A 22,448-nucleotide genomic window follows, 5' to 3' on the forward strand; every position below is an offset into this window, starting at 1 on the left:
CGGCAGGCCGAAAATCGGCTGCCTTGCGCAGACCCGTGACATTCTCCGCGGCAGCGGCGCCATTAACGCCCCGCCGACTTTTCTCCCTTCGGAAACTTCGGCGGGGGCGGGGGCGGGATTCACGGCGGCCAACGGCCATTCTCCGACCCGGCGGGGGGTCGGAGAATGACGCCCCATGTGTATATATTACGGCCGGATTTGTTTCGGCCGGAATTCTCTGGCCGTTCGCTTGCAGCGGGATTCTCCGGTCGGGCCCTCAGCAATCCGCCTCCTTTGGATTCATTGGGAATTCCCATTGACAGTGACGGGAGCAGAAAATCCCGCCACCAGCGAACAGTGCACTGCCCACCGCCAGTGAGAAACAGACTGCTGAAAGGCCGGAGAATCCCACCCTACATCGTTGTTTAAAGCATTACACAATAGTGGTGCACAGTGGTGTAGTGGCTTAGCACTGCGGCCCCACGGTGCCTAGGTGCCAGGTTTGATCCCGGCTCTGGATCACTGTCCGTGTGGAGTTTGCACATTCTCCGCATGTTTGTGTGGGTTTCGCCCCCACAACCCAAAAATGTGCAGGCTAGGTGGATTGGCCACGCTAAATTGCCCCTTAATTGGAAAAAATGATATGGGTACTCTAAATTTTTTTAAAAAAGAAAAGCAGCACGCAATCATGGGGTGAAATTCTCCACCAACGGCGCGATGTCCGCCGACTGGCGCCAAAAACGGCGCCAATCAGACGGGCATCGCGCCGGCCCAAAGGTGCGGAACGCTCCGCATCTTTGGCGGCCTAGCCCCAACATTGAGGGGCTAGGCCGACGCCGGAGGGATTTTCGCCCCGCCAGTTGGCGGGGCAACAAACGCCATTTCCGCCAGCTGGCAGGGCGGAGTCTCTTCCGCCTCCGAGTGGGGAGAGTCTCTTCCGCCTCCGCCATGGTGGAGGCCGTAGCGGAGGCGGAAGGGAAAGAGTGCCCCCATGGCACAGGCCTGCCCGCGGATCGGTGGGCCCCGATCGCGGGCCAGGCCTCCGTGGGGGCACCCCCCGGTGTCAGATCGCCCCGCCCCCCAGGACCCCGGAGCCCGCCCACGCCGCCTGGTCCCGCAGGTAAATACCAGCTTTGATTTACGCCGGCGGGACAGGCAATTTCTGGGCGGGACTTCGGCCCATTCGGGCCGGAGAATTGAGCGGGGGGTACCGCCAACCGGCGCGGCCCGATTCCCGCCCGCGCCCAATTTCCGGTACTGGAGACTTCGGCGGGGGCAGGGGCGGGATTCACGGCGGCCAACGGCCATTCTCCGACCCGGCGGGGGGTCGGAGAATGACGCCCATGGTGCTTAGTTTTAGCTTCATCATGGCAGAATAGCAGAGTTTACTCTGCGGCAAGGATTGCAGCGAAATTTCAAATATATCTCTCCTTTTTACTACACTTGACTGATACAATCAGCAGATGGATTTTTCTGTGAGTTTCGGGTGATGCTTCTCAGATCACTCTTATCAAATAATTGCCGCCTGCTTTTGAACCCTGGATATACGATTTATCTGGATGGATTAAGATGCGTCTCAGAAACTTCACACCACCAATTGTGAAGATGCACAAGAGAGGTTGGATTACTTTCGGAACAATGTATGCCATCCATCTACATTTTGCCCATTAAAGCTCACAATTAGGTCCGGTTCATCCTCCAAAGTTACAACCAATTAATATCTATTTTAGCACGATAATTACAACTGTCCCCTTGATAATCTGGTGATGAGATGATGATGCTGACCCCAAAACATTCAGCGAGTTTTGGGAATATTGTCAATTTTGCTAAATTATGATATGATGTGGCAAAAATTAAAACGGTAAATTCAGCTTCTCAAGTGGCACCCATCCACACTGTATCTTTTGTTGCAAGATATTGGAGGTGTGGGGTCTTAAGCGTGTGCGTTTTCATGTACAATTACTCACATATGGGCAGCACGGTAGCACAGTGTGTAGCACTGTTGCTCCACAGCTCCAGGGTCCCAGGTTCGAATCCCAGCGTGGGTCACTGTCTGTGTGGAGTCTGCACATATTCCCCGTGTCAGCATGGGTTTCCTCCACGTGTTCCGGTTTCCTCCCACAAGTCCCAAAAGACGTGCTGTTAGGTGAATTGGACATTATTAATTCTCCCCCTCTGTACCGGAACAGGCGCTGGAATGCGGCGACTAGGGGATTTTCACAGTAACTTAATTGCAGTGTTAATGTAAGCCTACTTGTGACAATTAAGATTGTAAGCAGAGAGAGAGATAGATCACAGCATAGTTAGGATTAGATAGAAGCAGCACATGTAGTTTAAATTAGTTATTACATAAATATAGATTACTTTATTACTAGTTATCATTCTGTGGAGTGTGCAAACTCAATATTAATCAATAGTTATTCAACAAACCAGTTTTGCTATAAGTTAGAGATTGGTGGTTTTTTTATAATCACACCATCAGACCATTCTGGATTACATAAGAACTAGGAGCAGGAGTAGGCCACCTGGCCCCTCGAGCCTGCTCCGCCATTCAATGAGATCATGGCTGATCATTTGTGGACTCAGCTCCACTTTCCGGCCCGAACACCATAACCCTTAATCCCTTTATTCTTCAAAAAACTATCTATCTTTATCTTAAAAACATTTAATGAAGGAGCCTCACCTGCTTCAGTGGGCAAGGAATTCCATAGATTCACAACCCTTTGGGTGAAGAAGTTCCTCCTAAACTCAGTCCCAAATCTACTTCCCCTTATATTGAGGCTATGCCCTCTAGTTCTGCTTTCCCCGACCAGTGGAAACAACCTGCCCACATCGATCCTATCCATTCCCTTCATAATTTTATATGTTTCTATAAGAACCCCCTTATCCTTCTAAATTCCAACGAGTACAGTCCCAGTCTACTCAACCTCTCCTCGTAATCCAACCCCTTCAGATCTGGGATTAACCTAGTGAATCTCCTCTGCACACCCTCCAGTGTCAGTAAGTCCTTTCTCAAGTAAGGAGTCCAAAACTGAACACAATACTCCAGGTGTGGCCTCACTAACACCGTGTACAATTGCAGCATAACCTCCCTCGTCTTAAACTCCATCCCTCTAGCAATGAAGGACAAAATTCCATTTGCCTTCTTAATCACCTGTAAACCAACTTTTTGCGACTCGTGCACTAGCACACCCAGGTGTCTCTGCACAGCAGCATGTTTTAATATTTTATCATTTAAATAATAATCCCTTTTGCTGTTATTCCTACCAAAACGGATAAACTCACATTTGTCAACGTTGTATTCCACCTACCAGACCCTAGCCCATTCACTTAACCTATCCAAATCAGAATTCCAGTATCCTCTGCACTTTTTGCTTTCCCACTCATCTTAGTGTCGTCTGCAAACTTGGACACATTGCCCTTGATCCCCGACTCCAAATCATCTATGTAAATTGTGAACAATTGTGGGCACAACACTGATCCCTGAGGGACACCACTAGCTACTGATTGCCAACCAGAGAAATACCCATTAATCCCCACTCTTTGCTTTCTATTAATTAACCAATCCTCGATCCATGCTACTACTTTCCCCTTAATGCCATGCATCTTTATATTATGCAGCAACCTTTTGTGTGGTACCTTGTCAAAGGCTTTCTGGAAATCCAGATATACCACATTCATTGGCTCCCTGTTATCTACTGCACTGGTAATGTCCTCAAAAAATTCCACTAAATTAGTTAGGCACGACCTGCCCTTTGTTGCGTCTGCCCAATGGGACAATTTCCCTCCAGATGCCTTGCTATTTCTTCCTTGATGATAGATTCCAGCATGTTCCCTACTACCGAAGTTAAGCTCACTGCCTATCCCCTTTTTTAAACAGTGGTGTCACGTTTGCTAATTTCCAAAGCACCGGGACCACCCCAGAGTCTAGTGAATTTTGGTAAATTATCACTAGTGCATTTGCAATTTCCCTACCCATCTCTTTTAGCACTCTGGGATGCATTCCATCAGGGCCAGGAGACTTGTCTACCTTTAGCCCCATTAGTTTGCCCATCACTACCTCCTTAGTGATAACAATCCTCTCAAGGTCCTCACCTGTCATAGCCTCATTTCTATCAGTCACTGGCATGTTATTTGTGTCTTCCACTGTGAAGACCGACCCAAAAAAACTGTTCAGTTCCTCAGCCATTTCCTCATCTCCCATTATTAAATCTCCCTTCTCATCCTCTAAAGGACCAATATTTACGTCAGCCACTCTTTTTTGTTTTATATATTTGTAAAAACTATCTGTTTTTTATATTCTGAGCAAGTTTACTCTCATTATCTATCTTACTCTTCTTTATAGCTTTTTTAGTAGCTTTCTGTTGCCCCCGAAAGATTTCCCAGTCCTCTAGTCTCCCACTAATCTTTGCCATTTTGTATGCTTTTCCTTCAATTTGATACTCTCCTTTATTTCCTTAGATATCCATGGTCTATTTTCCCTCTTTCTGCCATCCTTCCTTTTTGTTGGGGGAAACCTTTGCTGAGCACTGTGAAAAATCGCTTGGAAGGTTCTCCACTGTTCCTCAACTGTTTCACCATAAAGTCTTTGCTCCCAGTCTACCTTAGCTAGTTCGTCTCTCATCCCACTGTAATCTCTTTTGTTTAAGCACAAAACACTAGTATTTTATTTTACCTTCTCACCCTCCATCTGTATTTTAAATTCACCATATTGTGATCACTCCTTCCGAGAGGATCCCGAACTATGAGATCATGAATCAATCCTGTCTCATTACACACAACCAGATCTAGGACCGCTTGTTCCCTTGTAGATTCCATTACATACCGTTCTAGGAACCTATCGCGGATACATTCTATAAACTCCTCCTCAAGGCTGCCTTGACCAACCTGGTTAAACCAATCAACATGTAGATTAAAATCCCCCATGATAACTGCTGTACCATTTCTACATGCATCCGTTATTTTTTGTTTATTGCCTGCCCCACCATAATGTTACTATTTGGTGGCCTATAGACTACTCCTATCAGTGACTTTTTCACCTTACTATTCCTGATTTCCACCCAAATGGATTCAACCTTATCCTCCATAGCACCGATGTCATCCCTTACTATTGCCCGGATGTCATCCTTAAATAACAGAGCTACACCACCTCGCTTACCATCCACTCTGTCCTTCCGAATAGTTTGATACCCCCGGATGTTTAACTCCCAGTCGCAGAAAACCTGCAGAAGGGGAGCACCGTCGGTGCGACAGGATGATCCCTTCAGCGTGAATAGCCAGAAGATCTTGCCCTTTATTTCTCACTCGGCAGATGCTTCTAGACTTTCTGAGTTTTTCCAGCATTTTCCTCTTTTTATTTCAGATTTCCAGCATTTGTAGTATTTTGCTTTAATTATATTAAAAAAGCATCTAGGTTCCCTCGTCCTGCTATACAAGTACAAAGAGTCAACATGGTCTACAAAGATGTTCTACACCAGGCATTTTCAAAGTGGAGGTCGCGACCCACGGGTGGGTCACAGGAGGATGTTGGGAGGGTCGTGGAGCCAGTCATCGTGGCATTCCCGATCGCGGGAATTCACACGCAACAGCCGCAGCAGCTGGCTTTTAACAATGCCGGCTGCGAGCGGCTTTAAAAATGGCGGCCGCAACCAGCTAAAACAATGTGGGCGCACTGCGCATGCGTGCCTGCTCATCAGTGCGCATGCGGCCCGGGAGTGTTGGTACCTGAACCCTGGGTCAAAGTGAGATCCCGGCATGGCAGCAGCTGACTGCGTGGTGATCACCGATGACGAACAAGGCTATGACCTCGATCTGTTTTGCATCCCTAAACATTACTCCAATGATCTGGAGAGAGAATATATTCCTCATGGTTTAATCATGGACAGAACTGAACGTTTGGCAAGGGATATAATGAAAGCCATGGGAAATCATCACATCGTCGCCCTCTGTGTACTGAAGGGTGGCTGTAAGTTTTTTGCTGACCTTGTAGACTACGTTAAAGCATTGAATCGAAATGGTGACCAGTCAATCCCAATGACGGTGGACTTCATCCGCTTGACGAGTTACTGCAGTGATTAGTCAACAGGGGAGCTACTCAGAGTTTATGAACTGAGGTACAAAATCCACCCTTTCCTCTGCAAGAAACTGTCCTCTCTGGCTGATTCATTGCTGATCAAACTTGGATGCTAACTATGTCTTACCTTGCAGACATCTTTTCAATTCGAAATGAACTGAACCTTAAATTGCAAGGGAAGGATGATGATTGCTTTCGGCATTGTGAAGAACTCAAAAGTCCAAAAGTCATTGAAAGTTTGGCAATTGCGAGTGCAACGGCAAAATTACTACATGTTCCCCACACTGCTACGACACATCGAAGAAAACAGCATTAGTAAGGAAACTGTAAATGGACTGGCAAGCCTGACTCCAAATGAAGCACCTCGGCTTTGACAGCACATTAAATACCTGGCACCAGTCAATGAACTTGTCAGCATTCTGGAGTAGCATCTCCAAGGAGTATTGGAGCTGAGTACAATGACCTACATGTGCGAGGTTGGATTTTCTGTCCCCACAAAGATGAAGAAGGCACAAAGGAACCGGCTGAATCCTGCATCCGATATTTGCATAGCATTCTCCTCCTGTGAACCTGATTGGAGTGAGATCGTGAGGACCAAGCAGGCTCACCTCTCGCATTAAAGGTAAGAGAAAATGGTGGGTCGCGAATGTCGGTTAGTGTGGGTCACGAAGGTCGACAGACGTGGGTCACGAAGGTTGACCAGCGTGGGTCGCGAAGGTCGACCGGCGTGGGTCGCAAAGGTCAGTCAGCGTGGGTCGCGAAGGTTGGCCGGTTGGTCAAAATGGGTCCTTGGAATAAAAGTTTGGAAAACAGTGTTCTACACAGTGGATTTATCAAGATCAGCAGAAGCAGGACTGCAAGTTTGCAACCAACACAACATGGTCACCAACCATGAGCTGACCCAGCCAGAAGACCACAAGAGTCAAAACACGTACACACCAATTGGTTTGGTACAGGCCCTGCAGAGGTTGTATCCAAACTGATTTGACATCATTAGGAACTGATACACCATCAATAACACACGACGAGTGATGAACGTAACTGAGGCTTTAATACACTAAACAGCAAGCCTCCTGCCTCTGGACCCGAACTGGGTCGGAGGCAGAGACTTGCCACCTTTATACATAAGCCCAAGGGGAGGAGCCACAGGTGGAGCCAGCCTGGACAAGCCCAGGCATGCACAAGCACGCACAATACAATACATATCATGCAATAACGTGGTTTACCGCATTCGCCCTCTGTTTAAAAAAAGAGTCCGGTGGGGGTGAAGTGGTCTTAAAGGTCAAGTCTGTCGGGGGCCTTGACCTTCCGCTGTGATCGCCTCAGTCCCGGCTGTGGTGTGGGCGCCGGTGTTGAGACCTGCATGCCCGAGAGCGTGCTGTCGTCTTCTTCTTCGCCCAGATGTTGAGTCGGCGAAGGGGGGTGCGGTGTATGGGCGGAGGTGGTGGTGCTTGTCGCCGGTGGGCCTGCGGGTGTCAGCTCGTGAGGGAGGTGGGCAGGGGTGGGGGAAGACGGTGTAGGCTGGGGGGTGGTGGTGGTGATGGTTGCCGGGGAACCAGCCGGTGCTAAATCCCGAAGGGAGACCGTGCCCTGCCGCCTGTCCTGGTGTGCCATGTAGGCATATAGGGGGTTTGCATGGAGGAGAAGGACATTCTCGACGATGGGGCCGATTTTATGGCTCCTCGCATGCTTCTGGAGAAGGATGGGCCCCGAGACTGTCAACCAGGACAGAAGCGAAACCCCGAAGGTGGATTTCCTGGGGAAGGTGAACATACGTTCATGAGGAGTCTCATTGGTGGCTGTACACAGAAGCGATCGGATGGAGTGGAGCGCATCGGGGAGGACCTCCTGCAAGTGGGAGACTGGGAGACTTTTCAACCATAGAGCCAGAAGGACGGCCTTCCAGACCATAGCGTTCTCCCTCTCCACCTGTCCGTTTCCCCGGGCGTTATAGCTGGCCGTCCTGCTGAAGGCGATGCCTTTGCTGAGCAGGAACTGACGCAACTCGTTGCTCATAAAGGAGGAGCCCCGATCACTGTGGATATTGGCGGGGAACCCAAACAGGGTGAAAAGATTGTGCAGGGCCTTGATAACGGAGGCAGAGGTCATGTCAGAGCAGGGGATGGCGAAGGGGAATCTTGAGTACTCGTCAACGATGTTGAGGAAGTACATGTTATGGTCAGTGGAGGGGAGGGCCCTTTGAAGTCCATGCTGAGGCGCTCTGAGGGGCTGGAGGCTTTTACCAGATGTGCTCTGTCTGGCCGATAGAAGTGCGGTTTGCACTCTGCGCAGACCTGGCAGTCCCTGGTCACGGACCTGACCTCCTCGATGGAGTAAGTCAGGTTGCGAGCCTTGATGAAGTGGAAAAAACGGGTGACCCCCAGGTGACAGAGGTTATTGTGGAGGCCCCGGAGTCGGTCTACCAGTGCGCTGGCACATGCACCGCGGGCAAGGGCATCTGGGGGCTCATTGAGCTTCCCGTGTCGATACAAGATATCATAGCTGTCGGTGGAGAGCTCGATCCTCCACCTCAGAATCTTGTCATTCTTGATCTTGCCCCACTGTGTGTCATTGAACATGAAGGTCAGTGAGGAGAGTGAATCGCCTTCCGGCCAGGTAATGCCTCCAATGTCTCACAGCTTCTACGATGGCTTGGGCTTCCTTTTCAACGGAGGAGTGTTGAATTTCGGAGGCATGGAGGGTACGAGAGAAGAAAGCCACGGGCCTGCCCGCCTGGTTGAGTGTAGCGGCCAGAGCAAAGTCCGACACATCGCTCTCCACTTGGAATGGGATGGACTCGTCCACAGCGTGCATCGCGGCTTTAGCAATATCTGCCTTGATGCGATTGAAGGCCAGTCGGGCCTCAGCTGTCGGGAAAAATAGTGGATTTGATCAGTGGACGGGCCTTGTCCGCATAGTTGGGGACCCACTGGGCATAGTACGAGAAGAACCCCAGGCATCTCTTCAGGGCCTTGGGCCAGTGGGGGAGGGGGAGTTCCAGGAGGGAGCTCATGCGGTCGGGGTCGGGCCCTAGGACTCAGTGTTCCACTAAGTAGCCGAGGATGGCTAGGCGGGTTGTGTGGAAGACGCATTTCTCTGTATTATAGGTTAGGTTCAGGAGTTTAGCGGTGTGGACGAAGCGCCGGAGGTTCTCGTCATGGTCCTGCTCATCATGGCCGCAGATGGTGACGTTGTCTAGGTACGGGAACATGGCCCGCAGCCCATACTGGTCAACCATTCGGTCCATTTCCCTTTGGAAGACCGAGACCCCGTTGGTGACGCCGAAGGGGACCCTGAGGAAGTGGTAGAGGCGGCCATCTGCCTCGAAGGCAGTGTATTGGCGGTCCTCCGGGCGGATAGGGAGCTGGTGGTACGCGGACTTCAAGTCAAATGTAGAGAAGACTCGATACTGCGCAATCTGATTGACCATGTCAGATATGCGGGGGAGGGGGTATGTATCGAGCTGCGTGTCCCGGTTAATGGTCTGGCTGTAATCGATGACCATCCGGTGCTTCTCCCCAGTCTTGACGACCACCACTTGGGCTCTCCAGGGGCTGTTACTAGCCTCAATGATCCCCTCTCACAGGGGTGAGGTAATGCATTTTGGAAGGGCTAATGCAGGTAGGGAATATACAGTGAATGGTAGAACCCTCAAGAGTATTGAAAGTCAAAGAGATCTAGGAGTACAGGTCCACAGATCACTGAAAGGGGCTACACAGGTGGAGAAGGTAGTCAAGAAGGCATACGGCATGCTTGCCTTCATTGGCCGGGGCATTGAGTATAAGAATTGGCAAGTCATGTTGCAGCTGTATAGAACCTTAGTTAGGCCACACTTGGAGTATAGTGTTCAATTCTGGTCGCCACACTACCAGAAGGATGTGGAGGCTTTAGAGAGGGTGCAGAAGAGATTTACCAGAATGTTGCCTGGTATGGAGGGCATAAGCTATGAGGAGCGATTGAATAAACTCGGTTTGTTCTCACTGGAACGAAGGAGGTTGAGGGGCGACCTGATAGAGGTATACAAAATTATGAGGGGCATAGACAGAGTGGATAGTCAGAGGCTTTTCCCCAGGGTAGAGGGGTCAATTACTAGGGGGCATAGGTTTAAGGTGAGAGGGGCAAAGTTTAGAGTAGATGTACGAGGCAAGTTTTTTACGCAGAGGGTAGTGGGTGCCTGGAACTCACTACCGGAGGTGGTAGTGGAGGCAGGGACGATAGGGACATTTAAGGGGCATCTTGACAAATATATGAATAGGATGGGAATAGAAGGATACGGACCCAGGAAGTGTAGAAGATTGTAGTTTAGTCGGGCAGTATGGTCGGCACGGGCTTGGAGGGCCGAAGGGCCTGTTCCTGTGCTGTACATTTCTTTGTTCTTTGTTCTTTGAGTCGCTGGACCTCCGACCTGATGAAGGCCCTGTCCTGGACACTGTAACGTCTGCATCTGGTAGTGACGGGCTTACAGTCTGGGGTGAGGTTTGCGAAGAGGGAGGATGGGGCAACATTAAGGGTCGCGAGGCTACAGACGGTGAGGGGGGGCAGGGGTCCGTCGAACTTTAAGGTAAGGCTCTGGAGATGGCACTGGAAGTCGAGCCCCAGTAATAGGGCAGCGCAGAGATGGGGAAGGACGTAGAGCCTAAAGTTGGTGTACTCTACGCCTTGTACAGTAAGAGTCGCGACACAGTACCCCCGGATTTCTATTGTGTGGGATCCGGAAGCCAGGGAGATTTTCTGGGTCGTGGGTAGGATGGGGAGGGAGCAGCGCCTTACCGTATCTGGGTGTATGAAGCTGTCTGTGTTTCCGGAGTTGAAAGGCAGGCCGTCTCGTGCCCGTTGATCCGGACGGTCATCGTGGACTTCGCAAGGTGGTGCGGCCGGGACTGGTCGAATGTGACGGAGGCGAGTGTCAGAAGGCGGTCAGTAGGCCGGTTGGAGGTAGGGGCGGCCAGCGTACGGTCGGGTGAGCTGGGCTCCCGGGAGGTTGCGGAGTGGTCCCAAGGTGGTGGCCCCCATGATTCGCGGGTGGCGGGTGGCATCTGCAATGGCGTCCAAGATGGCGGCCCCATGGGTCGCGCGTGGCGGGTGTCAGCAGCCCTGGTGTCCAAGATGGCGGCTCCCGTGGGTCGCACGTGTCGGCCGAAATTAAAGATGGCAGCGCCCACGGGTCACACATGGCGGGTGGCGGGGCAGCTGGGGGTGGCCCTGACAGGCAGCAGGCAGCGCTGCTGGGCTTAGAAGATTTAGGGGGGGATCGGGCCTGGCAGGCTTTTGCGAAGTGGCCCTTCTTCCCACAGCCGTTACAGGTTGCATTGTGTGGGGTCATTACTCTGGCCGCAGAAGTAGCACCTCGGGCCTCCGGCGCAGGCTTGTGTCACACCCGGGCCGGTTGATGGCTTCGCACACAAGGCCCACGAGGGTGCCGCGTGGTCGGAGGTGTAGGCGCAGGCACCCATGTTCTGGGTGGCCAACACCAGCGAGTTGGAGAGTTGGATTGTCTCTGGGAGTCTGAGTGTCCCGCTTCTAGTAATCGCTGGTGGATATAGTTAGAGTTCATGCCCGCGACATAAGCGTCCCTGATCAGCAGCTCCGCGTGCTGGGTAGCCGATATCACCCGGCAGTCACAGTTCCAGCAGAGGATGCGCAAGGCACGCAGGAATTCTGCGAGTGATTCCCAGGACGTTACCGTCTTGTGGCGAGGAGGTGCCTACCATATACCTGGTTAACAGATTTCACGTATTGTCCTTTCAGCAGCGTTACTGCTTCCGCGTATGAGGGGGCGTCTTGGGCTCATCCGTGCATGGAGGACCTGCTTCTTCTGGAGGTCTGTGAGGTCTTCATTGAAGGATGTGAGGTACGCCTCGAAGCAGCTTAGCCAGTGTTCAAATGTTTCTGTAGCATCGACTGCCTGTGGGTCCAGCTCCAAGCAATCAGGCTTGTGTGATGAGTTAATCTTGAGGAGTTTAGTGTATCAAATTGATACACCATCAATACCACATGACGAGTGATGAACATAACTGAGGCTTTAATACACTAAACAGCAAGCCTCCTGCCTCTGGACCCGAACTGGGTCGGAGGCGGAGACTTGCCACCTTTATACATAAGCCCGAGGGGAGGAGCCACAGGCGGAGTAAGCATGGACAAGCCCAGGCATGCACAAGCATGCACAATACAATACATATCATGCAATAACGTGGTTTACCACAGGAACTTACACAGGAAACTTCCTTTAAAGAAATGGCAATGCTGTCAATCAATCCACTGTGAAATCTCAGCATGTACATTCGAGAAACATGGAATGGAACTGGATGGAATGGAAAACCAAGGCATCATTTGACGAGTGCAACATTACATGGATTGATGGAGTTCTATTATCTTTTTTTATAATTCTTATTGTCACAAGTAGGCTTCCATTAACACTGTAATGAAGTTACTGTGAAAATACCCTAGTCGCCCCATTCCGGCGTCTGTTCGGGTACACCGAGGGAGAATTCAGAATGTCCAAATTACCTAACAGCATGTCATCTGGGATTTGTGAGAGGAAACCGGAGCACCCGGACAAAACCCACACAGACACAGGGAAAACGTGCAGACTCAGCATAGACAGTGACCAAAGCCGGGAATCGAACCTAGGACCCTGGTGCTGTGAAGCAACAGTACTAACCACTTTGCCACCATGTCGCCCATGTTACCACCTCCATCAAGAAGGATGGTTCAATTTGACTTTGTTTAAACACAAGGAGGTTACACAAAGCTTTAAAGACATGGCCTCATAAGATTCTAACACTAGAAAAGGTACGTCTGGAGTGAAACACTTTTCCAAATTAGACACAAAAAGCTGATAATGGTCTGTTAACTTGTCAAGAAAGTTGCATTGTTTTGAACTCCTTTTGGCAGGTACTGTTTTCTCTGTTTAGCATTCGCGCTGTCGGTCAGCCAGGAAATATTTCAGCAGAATAAGGACCGGATAACGGAACAAACTCTGGGTTACGTTGCAGGTGACATTACTGTTGTAGGATGTACAGAAGAAAAGCATGACAGAAACTTTGGGAATCCATCAGATGCGAAGGTTTAGTTTTCAACAGCAACGAGTTCTTCATTAAGTCAGATCACTTAATTTTTTTTGAGTGCCATTTACTGAAGCTCAAGTATTTTCCCAGATTCTGGGAAGATTGAAGATATCCAGGCAATGCCGACACGACAGGGAAAGGGCAACCTCCAAAGGAGTCGAGGCCGATTCAGCTTCCTCATTGTACAAATATTGAACTTCTCAAAGGAGGCATCTCCACCATGGGAAGTGCTGAAGAAGGATGTATCGGGCAGGATTTACCAGCCTCATTACGCCTGACCTGGGGTGCAATTCTCCCATCGGGAGTCGAAGGGCGAAATTCTCCGTTATCGGCGGAAAGTCCGCCGATCGGCGCAAAAAACGGCGCAAATCCGACTTGCGTCACGTCGGAAAAATGGGTCGATAGTCTCCGGCCCGAAATGGGCTAGCTGCGACGTAACGGGATCCGCGTTTGCGCAGTGGTTCACGCCGTGCAGCGTCATACGCGCTGCACGGCGTGACGGCTCATAAGGCCGCGCTGCTCCCCCCCACCCGACCGGAACACCCGACCGCAACACCCGACTGGATGGCTGGCCGCCGCTCAGCTCCGAGGTTCGAGTCACGCGATGTGGAGGCGCTCCTGGACGCGGTGGAGCAGAGGAAGGATGCCCTGTATCCCAAGCACGGCCGCAGAGTTGCCCCACGCCACAGCCTGCGTCTGTGGAGGGAAGTGGCAGAGGCTGTCACCGCTGTGGCCCTGACACCACGGACAGGCACCCAGTGCCACAAGAAGGTGAACGACCTCGTCAGAGCAGGCAGGGTGAGCCTCCCCCATATCCCCCCTCCCCCATATCCCCCCTCCCCCATATCCCCCCTCCCCCATATCCCCCCTCCCCTATATCCCCCCTCCCCCATATCCCCCATCCCCATATCCCCCTCCCCCATATCCCCCCTCCCCCATATCCCCCCTCCCCATATCCCCCTTATCCCCCCTCCCCCATATCCCCCATATCCCCCCTCCCCCATATCCCCCTCCCCATATCCCCCTCCCCATATCCCCCCTCCCCCATATCCCCCCTCCCCCATATCCCCCCCTCCCCCATATCCCCCATCCCCATATCCCCCTCCCCCATATCCCCCCTCCCCCATATCCCCCCTCCCCATATCCCCCTCCCCATATCCCCCCTCCCCCATATCCCCCCTCCCCCATATCCCCCCTCCCCATATCCCCCCTCCCCATATCCCCCCTCCCCCATATCCCCCCTCCCCCATATTCCCCCCTCCCCATATCCCCCCTCCCCCATATCCCCCATATCCCCCCTCCCCCATATCCCCCCTCCCCATATCCCCAAGTGAATCCAGCCCTAACCTTAACCTCTGCAATGCACGCGCAACCGATGGCGTGCATTCATATACCTGCCTAGCAGTGTTGCCTTTTACCCCTGCCACCACCCCCCCCGCCCCCCACAGGAGAAGCGCGCACACAACAATAGGGAGCATGTGAGGACTGGAGGAGACCCCGCTGATGAGAGGCCACTGACCGAACACCAGGAAAGGGCCCTGGAACTGGCTGGCGGACCTGAGGACCGGGAGGTTGCTGATGCAGAGGTCGGGGGACCACCAGCAAGTGAGCCACCGACAGCCCGTCCCCATATCCCCCCTCCCCTATATCCTCCTCCCCCGTATCACCTGATTACTGCCTGATGTCTAACCATGCATGCTTCATTGTGTATCGCAGGACCAAACGTCCAGGCACCCATCCCCGCAGATGCAGACCCCCCGCAGGATGCCCCTCGGAGGCCACGGGAGACGGAGAGACCCGGACCCTCCAGCATGCGATGCCCGCAGGATGCCCCTCGGAGGCCACAGGAGACGGAGAGACCCGGACCCTCCAGCATGCGACGCCCGCAGGATGCCCCTCGCACACCACGGGAGACGGAGAGACCTGGAGCAACAGGGAGACGACACCCCCCGTCACGTGCGGGAGCGACCACCCAGCGATGAGGGGGGCAGCCACAGGCCCTCGTCACATCCGAGCCAGGACACCACTACCCAGGACACCACTACCCAGGACACCACTACCCAGGACACCACTACCCAGGACACCACTACCCGGGATACCACTACCCAGGAAGACGAAATACCGGACAGTGACTCAGAGTGGATGGGTGGAGACGAACCCCCACCCCAAAGTGCCATGGACTCAGAGTGGGACAAAGAGCACGACACAATGCTACTGCTGTCACCAACACCCTCCACCATCGCAGAAACACTCACCACGGTTGGGCACTTTAGTGATGAGGCGTCTGGTACACTCACTGGTGCGCACAACACAGCCGTCCCGGTACAGCAGGTGGAGGTAGGAGCAGCAGAGGGGCCGGGCGGTCGGAGGGTAGCCCAGCCCAAGCGAACATCTGCCGCCCAGATGGATCCCGGGTTCCTGGAGTTACCACACCCACACATAGATCCGATGCAACCACCGACCCAGAGACGAGCGAATAGGGTGACGGGTGGCTTGCGGCGGCTGCGGTCGCAGGTGGAGGAGTCCACCCCCGTCCAGGAGCTGGGAGTGGTGCCGGTCATGCGTGCCACCCAGGCCGACACTGCACGGGTGGCGTCCGCGGTGGAGGCAATGGGTGCGACGGTGTCAGACATGGGGAACGGTTTGCGAGGCCTGGGGCTTTCCGTGCAGGCGGCGTCTGTGGCCCAGGAAATGGCTGCCCTCTCACAGGAGGCCATGAGCCAGTGCCAGCGCCAGATGGCAGAGGCGCTCAACGCCATAGCCCAGTCTCAGCAGGCCATGGCCCAGTCTCAGCAGGCCATGGCCCAGTCTCTGCAGGCCATGGCCCAGTCTCAGCAGGCCATGGCCCAGTCTCTGCAGGCCATCGCTGAGGGCATCGGCGCCAGTGGCCATGTGCGAGCCGGCGTCGCACTGTCACAGACAGGGTTTGCCAACCCCCTGGGCTCCATGGCTGCAAACCTGCAGACCCCTGTCGATACCAGCACGGGCCTCCAGGACTGGCAGCGCCAGATGTCGGGGGGGCGTCGGATGGCCAGTCCGTTCGCATCCCCCACCCATGTAGAGGCCTGGGGGCCATCGGGCACCCCGAGGGAGGAGGAGGTGGTGTGGTCCGTCCCGGCTTCCTCTGAGGGGAGGTCCCGGTACACCGCGACATCTCGGACTCCCCCCCTTCCGTCCCAGGTGCATCGGGTGGGCAACGGGCAGGACAGGCTGGCAGCTCGCCATCCCAGTCACCCGGGCCGCAGCCTGGCCCATCTAGGCCAGGACGCCCCAGGAAACGGCCGCCAAAGGGATCCAGTGTCAGAGGGCAGGAATCACAGGAGTCCACCTCCAGTTCTGCTGTACCGTCTGGGGAACCACGTAAACGTAGTCAAAGGGCCCGTAAGGCCAAACAATTAGACACTGAGTAAGTTGGCACGGTTGCAGGGCACAGATGAGTTTTAGGGGCGAGGGCACGTGCATGAACTCCTTTGGTTATTAAAGTCAATGTTACACCTACAGAAGCTGCCTTTGTGCTCTGTCCAACGTGTGCGGGGGGTGTCATGTACGTTGAGCGCAAGTGTTTGTGTGAGGGGTGGTCTTACCTCAGCCCCAGGTGAGTCTGCCCCCTTCCCCCTGGGCCGCCATCAACATCTCCCGGGCAGAGGACGGGACCGTGCGCTGCAGTGTCACAGCCGCATGCAGGGATGGTCCGGGTGGATGGTGGTACTGTGGCCATGGGTCAGACATAGTCCAACGATGTAGAGCCAGGAGCTCACCGCAGGGCGGGTTGTCATCATCCTCCATGGCCTGCGATAGAAACGCGTCCACCCGCAACTGTGTGAGCCCGGCCCGTTGTGCCGCAGGTGGACCGGCAATGGGGGGGGGGTGGTGTGCATGCGGGTGGGGTGTGTGGGGTTGGGGAGGGGGGTGAGGGTGCTGGGTGGGTGGATGGGTGGGGGGTGTGGGTGGTCGGCTGTTGCCATGGTGTGCGGTCTGTGGCCATACTACCCGATTCCCACGCCCATCTAGTCAGTGAAGCGGGCGTCTATCAGTCTGTCCCGTGCCCGCTGGGCCAGCCGGTAACGGTGGACAGCCACCCGCCTGTGTCTACCCCGTCTGCCCTGACCATTACCCCCATCCCCCTCACCTGGGGAGGACTGCGCCTCTTCCTGCTGCTCCTCCACTCCGCCCTCCTCTGCCTGCGGCACATCGCCCCTCTGCTGGGCTATGTTGTGCAGGACGCAGCACACCACAATGATGCGGCCGACCCTATCTGACCGATACTGGAGGGCGCCCCCAGAGAGGTCCAGGCACCTGAAACGCATCTTCAGCACGCCAAAGCACCTCTCTATCACTCCCCTTGTCGCTACATGGGCATCATTGTAGCGGTTCTCCGCCTCATTGCGTGGCCTCCGTATAGGCGTCATCAGCCACGATCGCAATGGGTAGCCCCTGTCGCCCAGCAACCAGCCCCTCAGCCGGGGATGGCGTCCCTCGTACATGCCGGGGATGGATGACCCCGACAACACGAATGAGTCGTGTACACTGCCTGGGTGACGGGCGCAGACGTGCAGGATCATCATGCGGTGGTCGCAGACCACCTGTACGTTCATCGAATAGGTCCCCTTCCTATTAGTGAACACGGCCCTGTTATCTGCAGGTGGCCGCACAGCGACGTGCATCCCATCGATCGCGCCCTGGACCATGGGGAACCCGGCCACGGCAGAGAAGCCCACGGCCCGGGCATCTTGGCTGGCAAGGTCCACGGGGAAGCGGATGTAGCGGTGCGCCATGGCATATAGGGCATCTGTCACTGCCCGGATGCACCGATGCACCGATGTCTGCGATATGCCGGACAGGTCCCCACTCGGTGCCTGGAATGACCCCGTTGCATAAAAGTTCAGGGCCACCGTAACCTTTACGGACACGGGGAGAGGGTGTCCCCCGCCAGTGCCACACGGTGACAGGTGTGCCAGCAGGTGGCAGATGTGTGCCACGGTTTCCCGGCCCATCCGGAGTCTCCTCCTGCATTCCCGGTCCGTGATGTCCTGGTATGACTGCCTGGGCCGGTACACACGGGGCGCCCTCGGGTGCCTCCGTTGCCGTGGGGCCGCGACGTCCTCGTCCCCCTCCTCGTCCTGTCGGTCGGGTGTCCCTCCAGCCTGGGCGGCTGCCGCCTGCCCCTCTGCAGCAGCCTGCGCCGCTTCTCTGGCACGCTCCTCCTCCTCCTCATCCAGGGCAACATAGACATGAGTGGCTGCCGCCACGGTGGCCAACATCGCTGGATGATCTGAAAACATGATGGCCTGGTGGGGGGAGGGGAACGACGACATGTCATCATTGCCCATATCCCCTCCTCCCCCCAGCCAGGTGGCATGGACCGCATGGGTCCAACTGTTGGAGGCTGGCACCTGGCCAGGTGGACCAACTCACTTGCCCTCCCATCCCCCTCCCCGGCACGGACCCCCCCCAACCTTCACCCCGGCACGGACCACTCCACCCCAACCTCCACCCCGGCACGGACCCCCCCATCCCCCTCCCCAGCACGGACCCCCCCCCCCCCTCATCCCCCCCCCCTGGCACGGACCCCCCCCCCAACCTCCACCCCAGCACGGACCCCCCCCCCCTCATCCCCCCCCTGGCACGGACCACCCCACCCCAACCTCCACCCCGGCACGGACCCACCCATCCCCCTCCCCAGCACGGATCCCCCCCCATCCCCCTCCCCGGCACGGACCCCCCCCCCCAACCTCCACCCCGGCACGGACCCCCCCTCCCCAACCTCCACCCCGGCACGGACCCCCTCCCGGCACTCCCCCGGAGCCCAGCCTATTCTAACCACCCCCCCCCCCGCCACACACACACACACACACACAACCCGAGACACACCTCTCCTCACGCATTCAGACTGCGGCCACGCCATCGCCTGCCCAGAGCCAACCCCCCAGGCCGTCACTCACCTCCACGCTGGTCGGCGTGAACCTGGAGCACAGGGTCACGCCGATGAAAAGGAGGTTTAATTTACGTTGACGTGAACGGTCATCACGTCGACGGGACTTCGGCCCATCCGGAAGGGAGAATATCGGCAGGCCGAAAATCGGCTGCCTTGCGCAGACCCGTGACATTCTCCGACGGCAGCGGCGACATTAACGCCCCGCCGACTTTTCTCCCTTCGGAGACTTCGGCGGGGGCGGGGGCGGGATTCACGGCGTCAACGGCCATTCTCCGACCCTCTGGAGGGTCGGAGAATGACGCCCTAAGTGTCGACGCCGGAGTGAAAACCGGAGTGTTTCACTCCGGCGCCGGAGCCCGCTCCCAGCCCCCTATTCTCCTGCCCCCGGGGGGCTAGGAGCGGCGTCGCGTCATGTACGCGCGCCAGGCCTTGGTGCCACGTAAAAGCGGTGCCGCGTAAATGATGTCACCCGCGCATGCGCGGTTGCCGTCCTCCCCAAGGCTGCCCCGCAAGATGTCGGATGGATCTTGCGGGGCAGCGGAGGAAAAGAGGTCCTCCTTCAGAGAGGCCGGCCCGCCGATCGGTGGGCACCGATTGCGGGCCGGACCCCATTTGAGCCCCCCCCCCCGGTGCAGGAACCCCCATCCTCCCCCCACAGGCCGCCCCCCCAGTGTTCCTGCGCTGTTCCCGCCGGCAGCGACCAGGTGTGGACAGCGCTGGCGGGAACCCGTCATATTGGGCAGGCTGCTCGGCCCATCCGGTCTGGAGAATCGCCACTCGCCGTTTGCAACTCTCCCAGCGGCCAGCCGTGATTCTCGCCGCGCCGGTTTGGGGGGGATGGGAGAATCGCGTGCGGGTGTCGGGGCGGCGTGGCGGGATATGCGCGCGCCCTGATGATTCTCCCACCCAGCGTGGGGGGGGGGAGAATTCCGCCCCTGGTGTTGCAACAAGGTCGTTGAATCTCATGATAGGTCTCTTGCAAGATTCTCACTGTTTGAGACATCTCGCGAGATTTAACCGAACCTTGCGAGATGTCGCGATCTGGATCCGGGCTGAGGAACTAACGGTTAGGGAACTAACAGCCTCCCCAGCCAAGACTTGACCATGCGCCGTTTAGTGCTGGGCCACACAAACGTGGATCAGGCATAACGGCACCTGAGGGTCTTCCACCCTTGGTTGACTGTCTGTGTGGAGTTTGTACATTCTCCCCATGTCCACGAGGGTTTCGTCCAAGTGTTCCGGTTTCCTCCCACAGTCCAAAGATGTGCAGTTTAGGTGGGGTTATGGGGATAGGGCGGGGGAGTGGGTCTAGTTAGGGTGCTCTTTCAGAGCGTTGGTGCGAACTCGATGGGCCTACTGGCCGCCTCCTGCACTGTAGGGATTCTATGGAAAAACAAGGCCCGAGAAAAATACAGTAGGTCAGGATTCTATGTATTTCCCTACTAGCAATGTTTGTGATTTCTAAAATTAAACATGGACAAACAATGTGCAAAGGAATGATTTCAGTATGGATTAAGACATCAGCAGCTATCAGCCTCTCAAAATACAAGGCACACTGCATCACTGGCAAGTCATTTGGTGGATAACTTACAGAAGGATGTGTTATCAACTTTCAACACAGCGCATTCAACCTGCCTTTCACAAAAGCACAGATGTCACTGTGTGCCCACGTTCAAGACGGAACTCCTTGAAAAGCAAAACTACAGTACCGTGGGGTGAATGAATGGTTGAGGCCTGCAGGTTTTCCCATCAAAAGAATAAACAGAACTAATGCATAAAGTGTAAGAAAACAAAGAAAGTAGAATGTAATATTATTATAACTCCCGCAAGGACCACGGGAAAACCATTGTTGATCTCCCCATAGGAACGGTGGAATACGAGCTTCCCAGATCAGGGGAAGAGGCCGACTAGCTGAAGCTCGTTATTAACGAACATAAAAACCATCCCAAAGCTGGGCCTGATGTGGTGAGTTCTCCAAGCAAGGACTAGTCTGGGTATGAGTTGCTGCCCTGAGCAGATTTTTGTAAATAGTTTAATAAACATCTGTTCTTTTTCACTGACCTCCTCAAGTTACTAAACTGGCGACGAGGGACAAAAGAAACTTTGGACTCACTCATGCAACCACCTGGCTGCCAGAAATTTGCTTTCCCCAACGAAGGGACAAAACAGTTCAAGATGCTACTATTTGGGAAATTGGAAGCCTTTGATGCAGGCGAGAATGTGGAACACAGGAGTTATTTCTTCCAGGTCAATGGGGTTTTGGGGGAAGTCTGTCAGAAAGGCATAAAGAACTAAGCACTGCAGATAGCCTAGAGGAATAAAGAAAGTGCAAGGACAAAGTCAGAAAGAAAATAAGGAAATCGAAGAGAGGGCATGAAAAAAGATTAGCAAGTTAAAGAAAACCCAAAGGTATTTTATCAATATATTAATGCTAAAAGGTTAGTTAAGAAAAAAGTGGGACCTATCAGAGATGAAGAGGGGAACTTGTGTGTAGATGCAGATCTGTGGGAAGGGTTTTAAATGAATATCTTGTCTCTGTGTTTACAAAGGAAATGAATGATGCACAAACAGTCGTCCACTGGAGGGATAATCATAAAGAGAGAGGAAGTACTCAAAGGATTGAGATCCTTGAAAGTTGATAAGTCGCCAGGGCCACATTAATTGTTTCTGAGGCTACTGAAGGAGGTCAGGGAGGTGATAGCAGATACTCTGAGCATGATTTTTCAATCCTCACGAGACACAGGGGAGGTACCAGAGGACTGGAGAAATGCAAACGTGAGGCGAGATTCTCCGACCCCCCGCTGGGTCGGAGAATTGCCAGGGGCTGGCGTGAATCCCGCCCCCGCCGGTTGCCGAAGTCTCCGGCACCGGAGATTCAGCGGGGGCGGGAATCGCGCCGTGCCGGTTGGCTGGCCCCCCCGCATGATTCTCCGGCCCGGATGGGCCGAAGTCCCGCCGCTAAAATGCCTGTCCCACCGGCGTAGATTAAACCACCTACCTTACCTGCGGGACAAGGCGGCGCGGGTGGGCTCCGGGGTCCTGGAGGGGGCGCGGGGCGATCTGGCCCCGGGGGGTGCCCCCACGGTGGCCTGGTCCGCGATCGGGGCCCACCGATCCGCGGGCGGGCCTGTGCCGTGGAGGCACTCTTTCCCTTCCGCCTCCGCCACGGTCCCGACCATGGCGGAGGCAGAAGAGACTCCCTCCACTGCGCATGCGCGGGAATGCCGTCAGCGGCCGCTGATGCTCACGCGCATGGGCCGCCCGGAGATGTCATTTCCGCACCAGCTGGCGGGGCACCAAAGGCCTTTTCCGCTAGTTGGCGGGGCGGAAATTCGTCCGGCGCCGACCTAGCCCCTTAAGGTTGGGGCTTGGCCCCCAAAGATGCGGAGCATTC

This window comes from Scyliorhinus torazame, chromosome 2 (assembly GCF_047496885.1).
Source record: "Scyliorhinus torazame isolate Kashiwa2021f chromosome 2, sScyTor2.1, whole genome shotgun sequence".
Lineage (NCBI taxonomy): Eukaryota > Metazoa > Chordata > Chondrichthyes > Carcharhiniformes > Scyliorhinidae > Scyliorhinus > Scyliorhinus torazame.